We start from the raw sequence: 9,448 nt of genomic DNA, 5'->3' as shown, positions 1-9,448 counted from the left end.
TAATGGCTAATGATGTCGAGTACCTTTTTATGAGCTAATTGGTCATTTGAACATTTTCTTTGAAGAAATATCTATCCTTTGGTTACTTTTTATTTGGATTGTCTTTTTACTGTTGAGTTGAAAGAATTCTTCATATATTTTAGATGCTAGATTCTTACTGGCCTCATAAAGTGAGTTAGGAAGTATTTTCTCCTCTTCTATTTTTTTGATGTTTGAGTAGGATTAGTTAATTCTTTAAATGTTTACCCCTGTTTTATAAATAGAATTTAATGTGACACAGCTTCACTTATCCATCTGTATATCATCTATGGGTGCTTTTCATTACTATTGATGACCAGGTTGCCATAACTCAGCTCTGTATGGTCTGTGCTATGGTTTGGATATAGTACGAATGTGTCCCCCAGACATTCATGTCTAGAAAGCTTGGTCCCCAATAATGGGATTAGTCCAGGTTTGCTAGAGTAATTGTGGTAATAGGAATGCATTTGTCTCAGAAGCTACTGAATGGCCCATTCTATCCTAGTGCAGTATAAAAAAATTGGGGTCAGAGCAAGATGATTTGGTTATTAGGGGAACTGTTGAGAGCCACAGCCAAAGGGGCCCCAGCAAACTTCCAGCTTCCAGCAAACTTCCAGCTTCCAGCAAACTTCCAGCTGCTGGCTGATGATTGGCTCACAGCGGCCCCAGCAACATCTAGCTGATTGGCTCCTCTGTGGTGATGCTCATTGGAGATGCTCATTGAGCTGTTTCCCCGCCCTTTCAGACTGCCAGCTGATGATTGGCTCACAGCGGCCCCAGCAACATCTAGCTGATTGGCTCCTCTGTGGTGATGCTCATTGGGCCGTTTCCCTGCCCTTTCAGACCACGGAGCTGCTCATTGGGGGACTTCTTTGGCTCCGTCCACGCGACCCAGCCAATCGGCCTCAAGAGCAGGAGGATTGTGGGAGTGGGAGAGGCTTGTGTTTGTGTGGGAGAGGCTTGTGGGAAGCCGGTGGTGGCAGTTGGGCTCTGAGGGTTTTTCCTGAGGAGCTGTTTTGTTTGGCCTGTGTGGTTCTAAAAATAAAGTTCGTTTCTTTTGACAAGTGGCTCCTGAATTGTGCCCAGCCAGACTTCGATAGGGAACCACCCTTGGAAGGTATTGAGGTACCCTGGTTGGAGGGAGGGAGGGGAAGAGAAGGAAGAGAGAAGAGAGAGAGTGAAACTGGTTCCTTGAATCCCTCTGGCTTCCTATATCATCATGTGATTGCTTCTGTATATGTTTCTAGCATTGTAATGCCAACTGCCATGAGGTCTTATCAGAGGCCAAAAAGATGAGGTCTTAGATATGTTCTCTTTTTTTTAGAGTAAAATATTCATGATAATTCAAAACTGTATTAGGCTATTAATTACAGATTATAAGTACAGTTCGGTATTTTGGAGAATGGACTGAAGAGGGGCCATAATTAGTTACCCTAAGAAATAATGGTGGTAATAGTAGAATAAGACTTCAGTGAATTGAATGTAGTTTGTAGGATATAGTTTGTGAGAGAATGTTGTTGACCCATGCCACTGGGGGATGAGGATGCTTCCTTACTTACTATGGAAGACATGAGAAGATCCAGATTTACAGGGGAAGATTATGTGTTCAATTTTTTATGGGCTGAGTTGGAGGTAACTTTTAAACATCTAAACAGATTTGGCATGACATGGAGACAAATTATCTTAAAAACGTAGAAGTCTTTACCTAACTAAATAATTAATACACCAAGGCAGGCTTGTAGATCTCTTTTACTTCAAGAGACATTTGCTGCCTAATTGGGCACTTCTATAGAGTTCTGATGTGGCTGACATCTCCCCTCCCCCTGATTTGGAATCTTAACCCGTCTTCTGTCACCCCTGGAGTTTTCTGCCTGGTTTCCCTTGGGGGCACATCAAGTCCTCCCACAAATTGCATCTCCAGTGTTTTGAAGTCTGAGGTGCCTAAGCAGATTATATTTTCCCTAACTCTCTTTAAAGGCACAATTACATTTACCAAACTTCTGTTATATGCATTGCACTGCACTACTTCTGATATTTTTATAGAAAATATTCTCTTGCATTAAAAGGTAATGTGAAGCAAGAGGGTAAATCCAAAAAAGAACTCAAGAATGGAGGAATGGTGCTAGAAACACTAGTTGTGAGTATGGAATTCACTCAAATATAGGTAAAAGAAGAAACTAATGGGAGAATTATGATTTATGTCAGTGCCTCAAATTCTGACAAAATTTTAAAAAAACAAAGCAAGGGTAGTGGGCAGAAGTGAAGTAGGGCTTCATCATTTCTATTGGGTAGTCTATCTAAACTATAAAATAAACTGTGTATTTAAAACTGCCAGCAACAAATGATGACGCCAGACTTCTAATGACTTAATTTGTTTCTTCATTTCAGATGGTAAAGAAACATTTATCTGACATTCTGCAATTTCCTGCTTTACCTCAGTTTCTTTTTTCTTTGCAAGGGCACATAAAATATGATTAAACATTTTAAAATGGTAAATATTGTGCAATTTTATTCTAATGAAAATTATCTATTCATCCATCCATCCATCCACCTACCAAGTTTTATTCTCATTTCTGCCTCTATGCTGCTTTACATTCTGTAATAATAATATCTGTAGATGCCTTTTTTTAGTACTAAGGTGCACATTATTAACATTGATTACTTCTGGGTGGCAAGATTTGAAGTGAATTTTTATTTTTGGGAATTTCTCTGCCTATCTGAACTTTTCATGATTTAGTAAAAGAAGATAGCATTAGATGACACTCTCCCAGGAATTAGATTTTTTTCAGATTACATGCAAGATATCTGAATGCATTTGAAATCTTATTTAATATGTGATGAAGGCTATTTTACTACTTTCAACTATTCATTTGAAAGGAACATTTGTAAAGATTCCTACATTTTTACAAACACTGTGGAGCCTACAAAACATTTCGTCTTGCATGTTTCACTTGTCTAATTAGAAGTGTGAGCCTTTTCCATAAGTTTCATCATCTGTCTTTAATAACTACATTGGATTTATATTTGTAATACAGAATCCTACCCCAAAGGGAGGGATATCACACCACTGGTTTTATTGGTCTTGGAGAACAGTAAGGCCATTGAAAGTACTCATAGAAACAGAAAAATCAGCGCATGTTATATGTGATACCTGGATCTGTTGTAAAAGAAGAAAAACAAATTGAAAATTAAATATAAACTGTGTTGAGATAATAAGAGCTCTGGTTGAATTCCTAATAACTAAGAAATTTGTTTAGGTCTGACACATGAGACTTAACATGTTTCTTTATGACTAGACTTATATTTGAAAGGAAAGAAACCATTTTCAGAAGCTAATTGACTCAGAAATTAAAGGAATGAATGGTGGCTACCAGAGGCTGGGATGAATAGGGAGGGAGGGGGAGAGGTTGATCAGTGCGTACTAAGTTATGGTGGAATAGGAGCAAGACCGTCTGTTGTGCTCTCTTGCAGGCTGACTATAGGTAATGATAAGCTACCATATATTTTGAAATGCCAGAAGAAAGGATTTTGAGTGTTTTTACCATAAAAAATGATAAACATTTGATGAGATAGATAAGTTTAACCTGTACGTAAACATGCAGTATATACAGGGATAGAGATATCACATGGTGTCCAGTAAATACATATAAGTTTTAAGTATGTTTCAGTTGAAATTTTAAATGCTCAGAAATAAAAATATTTAAATATAAAAATAAGGCAATTGAAGTTTTAACGGATGCATTTTCATTTTCTGTGGCAGAGGTTTAATCTTTCTCTCTGTCTCCCTCATCTTCCCCCTCTCACCCCACCCGCTCTCTTTCTTCTATTCTTTTTCTACGTGTATTTATGGCATTATTTTCTTAGTCCTCCCTTCCAGATCTGACAGATGTGAGCTATGCCCTAACACCATGGGTCTAAGTCAGGCCTCAATGTGCTCTAACCCCAGTGTTTATGCTGCCCATTAAAGGCATCACTTTTGGGAAATATATAGGGAGTTAAATGATCTCTGACAGCTGTGAACTGCAGAAAAAAAGGACTCTATTGTTCAAAGAGCTGCCTTTAATATTGAGAAGCCCTTGCTAAACACTGGAGTCTGCAGTATGGCAAATGTTAATTGGCCGTAAACTTAACAAGAGCTGGTTTGCCTCCCTCCCCTCTAACTCCCCCAGCCTATTTTCCTCTCTGCCACTTCCAGAGTTCTAGTTTCTCATACTGTATTTCCATGGCCCTGTAAACTCACTTCAGAGCTTCTCTCAGACTTTTGGAAATGCTATTATCTCCTAATACTTTTTTTCTTTGCCAAAACAAATAGTGTATAGCTCATACTCATTAGAAACAAAAGTTCAGAGCCTTTGTATGGTGTGTGGATGTCCATGGGGTTCCTGAGGGCTTTCTAGATCCTTTGGCCTTTATAAGCCATAAAATGTCCATTTTGTTCTAGTGCTTCTACAATGACTTTCTAGAGCAAAGTTTTACTTATTCTGAGGTATTTTATGACTGATTAGCAAGAGAATAGTGTGGGATCATGTAATTCTTTCAGACAGGAAGAAAATCCCATAACCTTGATGGGCTTCTTACCGATCTCTAAATATTTTGTAACCTTTTCCACTATCCCAATTTTATGTGTCTCCTATAAGACTTAACTCAAATCCCACTTTTGTCTTATTACCAACATTTGTAAGTTCCTCTGATAATGAAAGACTCATCTTGCTAGTTCATACATATATTTGCCATAATGAGATTTCACAGAACTTGATTATTTTAAAAAAATAAGACTAATTAAATTTGTTACTAAGTATGGCTGAATATTTGCCTCTTATATGTAAATTTACAAATCCAAAGAGTGACTGGAGTTTTAGTTGTATCCATTTATGTTGTCATCTTTGCAGTCTACACCATTCAATTAAGTGCCTAGTTATGTCATGTCACAGATTAATATTTTGAAAGCTTACCAGACTGAGCAATGCTATGTACCTTCTGCATGCATTTGTTGGGTCTCCTTATTAAGATTGTGTGCTTCTTAAGGGTTGGGCTGTAGCACATCATTTGGTCACTAAAGTGACCCATTCTTATACCCAATTCCTAGCTGAACACATTGCAGGTGCTCATTGAGTCATCAAAATGAACACTTTTAAAACTGGAAGAGATCATAGAAATCATCTAACATTCTATCACTTTGTACTTAATTTATTTTTGTCTTGAACACTTTTCTGGTTTTATAGAAATGGTAATTTTGTTTATTTTAAATTTTATGTAATTTTCTTCAATAATTACACATTTAATTATCTGAAACAAATTCTGCTCCTTGCCCAAGTCTCAATCAATGAACTTAACCCTTGGTGAGGCCTTCTTTGACTTTTCCTGGATGACTTATCTGCTGGTCCTTCCACGACTCCATTATATCATGTACCACATCATGGTGTATGATTTTACATGTTAATTGTTGGCTTTCCCACTGCACTGTAAGCTCCTCAAGGAAAGAGAACATGGCATTTCATTTTTAAGATTAATAACAATGCCCTCCAAAAAATGGAGTTGGCAGACCAATTATCAAAGTATCCAGTCCCTGGGTTTGCAATAAGAGGGAGAAGAGGGCGTTGACGAAGAAGTTCCCAGGGATGCATCATTTGCAAACCAGAAACCCCCCTACCCACTTCAGTCTGTCTCTCATTCTCTCACTCTCTCTTGCACTATGGGGTGTGTGTGTGTGTGTGTGTGTGTGTGTGTGCGCGAGTGCACATGTGCATGTGTGATTGTATGTTTCCATTCTGGCAAAGATTGGCAAAGTAGTGAAGAAAAAATATGACTTCCTTGCTTTTTTGTTATTATAAAATACAATAGAAACTGATTTCAACAAATGTTTGTAGAGTTAAAAATGACAAATTTTTTTCTTGCCCACTCCATTTCAAGTCCCAGAAATAAACACTGCAAACACAGCTGGGGTTTATTAATCTAGGACTTTTTGGAGTCCTTATGCAAATATCCATTAACAAATATGTATATTTAAAAAAAATAAATCAACTATGTTAAATTGTTTGGCAATCTACTCCCCACCTTATATGGTATAGATGTATTAACACATATAGAAAACCTCATTAAATTTAATAGATCCATAGTTTGAAATGTTGTAAAATTTATTTTGCCATTCAATTATTGATTAAGATTTAGTCCTTTGTTATAACTTTGCAATTTTAAATAATGTTGCAGAGAATATCTTTGTACATACATCTTAATATATGTATGCTAATCATATTTCTGTAGTATGTGTTCCTAAAAGGGAAGTTATGTAATTTAGGGGAGTGCATACATAAAATCTTGATGAATATTGACAAATTGCCCTTCAGGAAGGCATACTGATTTAAGGTCCAGCCAATAATATATTAGGGTGTTTCTTTACACTAACACCATCACTGACTAAATAGCTCTTTTAAAATATTTGATATGTCTATAGACATCTTAGTTTGCATTTTATTTATTAGTGATACTTAACACGTTTTTTTTTTTTGCATTTTAGCCTTTAGTATTTATTCTTCTGTGAGTTGCAAGTTTATGATCTTATTACTTATCTATTACACTAATATTGACTTGAGGGAATTCTTTATATATAAAGGACTTATTTTTTGTTTACTTTGCACATATTTCCTTCCATTATGTCACTTCTTTTTCAACATTTTTTATGTGTCTTTGGCCACCTAGTCATTTTAAATTTTCCTAGAGTCCTGGCCATTTATTTTTTCTGATTAAAGAAAAGCCCTTTATGATTTTTAAGTTTAATGTCATGCTTAGGGAGACCCATGGAAGAGTTCTGGCACTAAGTGTGGTTGAATGATCCTTAATAACAAGTCCATATATGCAACAAGCATGTGAGCATCTATTATGTACCAAGCACCAGAATAAATGTTGGGTAACATGTAATTCTTTCACTCAGAAAGCTTATGGTCTTAACCAAGAAAGGCAGATACTCGAAGCCCTTTGTACTCCAGCAAATTTTGTACTATGTTTGGAATAAGCCTACGGTGCTGCTAAGGGAAGACGTAGCAAAGCCCTTACTGTCACTGGAGAAGATGTAGTTAATTGAAAGAATTCCTAAATGAGCTACATTCTAAGTAGGGACCAGAGTTAAGGAAAAGATGTTGATTGGAAGTTTCCATCTGGAGGCTCTCAATTTATCATCTAAATTAACCACACTAGGAGGCATTGAGGCATTTCTGAGCCCTGGAATCTTACTCCTGAGTTACAAGAAGTTCAAGGTTAAGCCATGCCTAGGTCTGCATTTGAATCAGAGCCCAGCTATGCACTGACTCACTTGTTATTTAACCTCTCCAATTTCAGTTTCCTTAAAACTGGATTAGATTCTAATAGTTGCTTCACGTAATTGGGAAGATTCATCTATATAAGGAATGGAAAGCTTCTTGCGTGCTGTAGTTAAGTGCTCAATAAAATTTTGTTTCTCTGTCTTCTCTTAAACTTTGCCTAGAGTACATCAAATTTTATTCTGATGTGTAACCAATGTGATTCTGCAATCTGTATTTGGGGCAAAAATGGGAGTTCATAACCCACTTGAATCTAATGTATGAAATATGATATGACAAGAGCTTTGTAATGTTTTGAACAACCAATAAAAAAATTAAAAAAAATATTTTATTCTGGTCATTTAAAGAATCTGTTGAGATGTAAAAAGATAAGATATTACGTTTGCTTAAAAGATGATCTCTAAGCTATCGCTAAGGGTTGTTCGTGGTTTAAAAAAATTTGAGTCCTATTTTCCACAGATATGAAATATGGCCTTAACTTTCAAAAAATTAAATCTGTATATGAAACCTCTTTCTTCTTTCCTCATTACTTATTACATTCTGCTTCTAAGCTGGACTCTATTATTTGAAAAATGCATGTAAGTTACTACAGAGCCTTTTATAGGTCTCTCTCTGCTTTTCCCTCTTTCTTGTGCATGTGCATGCATTCTTGGATGCTAGTATTTAGGAACTGTGGCAGGATGATTTATAGGGAAATTGTTGTGCATATTGTTCTGTCTTTTTCCTTGTCCAATTTAAAGAAGATAGTGAGTTTGCTTTCTCTCTCTCTTTCCCCCCAGCTTTAGAGATTTTATAGAACCCCAAATAAATAATATTGCATGAAAGACAGTGGAATGCAATGGTCATCACTACCCTAAGTACATGTACGAAGACATAAAGGATGTGACTCTACTTTATGTATAATTAGAGATATGAAAAATTATGCTTTATATGTGTAATATGAATTGTAATGCATTCTGTTGTCATATATAATTATATATGTCATATATAATTTTTAATATACAAATTAAAATTTTTTTAAAATGGGCCCCAAATTAAGAAAGAAGAATATAAGAAAAAATCAATTAAAGGAACAAACTAGGAAGTTCAATATCTACTGTTTATAAGAGAGAGCTAATACAGAGAAAATAGGTCAGAGAAAAGTTAAAGAATTGAAATAAGACTTTTTTCATAACTGAAAGACATATGTCTTTAGATTTAAAGATCTGTCAAGTGCCAACATGACAAATGGAGAAATGTTTACAACCAATATCAATGTAAATATTTCTAATGGCATAGATGAAATACAGATCCTAAAATTTCCAGTCTCAGGGGATAATAAATGAAATAAAAAGGAAAAAAATACTCTGAATGTTACTCCCCACCCCCTCCAAAAAAACACTGCCTGAGAGCAACTTCTCTTTGTATTTTATGAAACGTAAAGCACATTGAAGACATTTTCTGAGGTGTTTCCAATGATCAGCAGATCTCTGAGGAGGGCAGGACCCAGTGTCAGAATTTTTCTTTATAAATGATCTCTGTTACCTTCTAGAAAGAAAAGCATGCCCACCTATGAGAAGGCTTCAGGGTGGGATGGTGAGAAGACCAAGGGAACATAAGCACTCTGAAGAATAGGGTCCTGAAACAGATTCCACTTTCCAAAAATGGTGTTCACAGCATCTCCTATTCCACCACTGTGCTCTGATGTGGCCCTGCCACACACCACCAAAGACTGAGATCTAATTTTTTTCTCCTTTGTAACTAAAAGTATTCTTGCAGTTTCTGCTTCAGTCTTTGCATGCTATTCCTCTGGACATGCCTTTAAGGGATGCTCTATCCCAGAACCTAGCTGCTTGCCTGTAAAAAATCCAAACTTTGTAGACAGGCTATGTGTCAACAGCATGCATTGGCTGGGCTCAACTTTTCAGCCATTCAGCTCACTTGCTGGACATGCAAGGAGCAGGCTCCAGATGATTCCAGCATCCATTCCCAGCCCCTGAACATTGTGGAGCAGGGAAGGCCAAGCCTATGGTGCCCTGATTAAATTTCTAGCCACAGGACTCATGAGTGGACTAAGATGGTTGTTGTTTTGTGCCTTTAAGTTTCTTTTAAAAAATAATTTTATTGAGTATAGTTTT

General features: G+C 36.5%; 1 non-coding gene across 1 annotated transcript; it reads left to right on the top strand.

Annotated features, from left to right (window-relative positions):
* The first annotated feature begins 415 nt into the window (after positions 1 to 415).
* LOC113193716 (small nucleolar RNA SNORA66) lies at positions 416 to 530 on the top strand. Its single transcript, XR_003302176.1, has one exon. It is a non-coding gene; the product is annotated as a small nucleolar RNA SNORA66 (small nucleolar RNA).
* The last annotated feature ends 8,918 nt before the right edge of the window (positions 531 to 9,448 follow it).

This window comes from Urocitellus parryii, chromosome 4 (genome assembly GCF_045843805.1).
Source record: "Urocitellus parryii isolate mUroPar1 chromosome 4, mUroPar1.hap1, whole genome shotgun sequence".
NCBI classification, from domain to species: Eukaryota; Metazoa; Chordata; class Mammalia; order Rodentia; family Sciuridae; genus Urocitellus; species Urocitellus parryii.
Note: the sequence above shows the minus strand (reverse complement) of the source record. Positions and strands in the feature narration are given on the sequence as shown.